The sequence below is a fragment of the Echinops telfairi genome, unplaced genomic scaffold, assembly GCF_000313985.2.
Source record: "Echinops telfairi isolate 266 unplaced genomic scaffold, ASM31398v2 ScPeMD7_655;HRSCAF=1070, whole genome shotgun sequence".
In the NCBI taxonomy this organism is placed as follows: domain Eukaryota; kingdom Metazoa; phylum Chordata; class Mammalia; order Afrosoricida; family Tenrecidae; genus Echinops; species Echinops telfairi.
The window spans coordinates 25,776,358-25,778,384 of NW_022104553.1; positions in this window are offsets into that span (position 1 = coordinate 25,776,358).

The following is a 2,027-nucleotide window of genomic DNA, read 5'->3' on the forward strand; positions in this document are numbered from 1 at the left end:
CCATCCATCCACCCACCATGTCTGTTGACACTACAATTCACTCATTCATTTCTTTACCACTTCTGTTGCCTATATATATTCGACCAGCCACTGAACAGTTATTGAACGCCTCAGCACAGCTCAGCCCTGTGCTGGGGACAGAAGGGACCTTGCAACCAAACCCCGGAGTTCCTGGGAGGGGGGAAGGGGGCTCCTCACACTCCATGGGGAGACAGCGCCCTCTCCAGATGATGAGAAGCTCCTTGGGGGCTTCCAGAGACTGTCAGAGGCCCTGAGGGAAATCTGAAAGGGGCTCGACAGGAATGGGAAAGGCACTGGGAGCAGCCTGTGCAAGAGAGACAGAATGTGAGGCGGTAGGGTAGTCGCCAGAACCATATTGCAGGTGAGACCCAGTGTGGGGCTTAGTGGTGAGCAATGAGGCTGGAGGCAGAAGGCGGCAGCAGCCCAATGACCAGGACTTCGCTTTACTCCATGGGCACTAGGGAGCCACAGAAGGGCACTGAGCTGAGGAAGGCCCTGGTAACGTTCGTGGGTGAGAAAGAGCCTTCTGGGTATGAAGTCAAGGGGCGAGTCTAGAATCTGGAAGACCAGAGTCAAGGCTGATGCCAGAGGATGGATCAGGAGAGGAGGAGTTTGAACTGGAGAGCTGGAGAAAAAGGGGCTGGAGGGGGGGAGGGCAGGGGGGAGTGAAGGCAAAGGCCCAAGGTTAGGAGGCTAGCCAGGTCTGTAGCTGGGTAGATGACAGAGTGAGCCCTAAGATGGGGACTCTGGAGAGAAACAGGAATTGGGTTGAAGATGTCAAGTTCAATGTAGGACTTTCTGAGTGTGAGATGTCTCGGGGATATTCGGGGAGAGATCTTAAAGGCAACAAATAAACAGGTTTGGGGACACCTGCGATGGAGGTGGGGTTTGGGTGGCTTTGGCTGGACTGAGAGACACTGGATGGAGACCAGCAGTAGACGCGCTGGTGGGGCTGTTAGGGGAGCATTGAACTGCTAATGGAAAGGTGAGAGACTCAAATCCCCTGGCTGCTCTGCGGGAGAAAGACGAGACTATCTGTTCCCACAGTGATTTGCAGCCTCAGAAACCCCAAACAGTGTTATTATGCGTTAAATAGACTCAATGGCAATTAGTTTTTTGGTTTAATTGGTATTCAGCTGGGGGGGGGTGTATTATGGTACTGGTACACAGATTATTATAGGATCGATGACAATTTGGAATTAGGGGGTAAGAGTTGGAGGACCCAGTGAGATTGGGAGATGGTGACATATGGGGCTATTAGAGATTGGCGGGAAATTTGGAGGCCGTCTGAGGTAAGTCTAGGGGGGCCCCGGTGGTGTAGTGGTTAGGTGTTGGCCTGTGATCCGCGTGGTCTTCAGTTCGAACCCACCAGCAGCTCCGCGGGGGAAAGACTGGGCTTTCTACTCCCGTGCGCACAGTTACAGCCTCGGTCACCCACAGGGGTTCACTATGAGTCAGCATTGACTGAGGGCAAAGAGTCTGGGGTTAGTATTAGTCAATAGCGGATCAGATGAAATCCTTGGAGAATTGCGGAGATCCAAGCGGCCAGCACGGACGTCTGGGTCCTGGAGTGTAGAAGGAGTGGTTGGAGATAAGTGTTGTCGGGTGGGCTCGTTAAGATGTCAGTAGGACCACTGGCGGTCAGGCAGGTGGATGTTGAGAGTCTATGGAGAGATTGGCCACCCAGACTAGCTGGCACGTCACGCGGGGGCCTGGATACGTAGGAGGCCTCTTCTAGCTGGTCCCTCCGTTGCTAGGCAAACGTTCTCAGGGCGCCGTTGCTAGGGACTTGCATCTCCTCGGTGGCCACGCCCCTTTCACCGCAGGACCCGCCCCCGCAGCCAACCACCAGCCGATCGCCAGACGTAGGCCACGCCTCCCTCCTAGCCCCGCCCACAGCCCAGCACCGTTGCCCGAGCGACCGAAGGAGCTGGTCCCGCCTTCCGGCTCCGTTGCCAATCGCAGAGGCCTCGCCCGAGAGGCACCCCTCCGCCACTTCCGGCGCG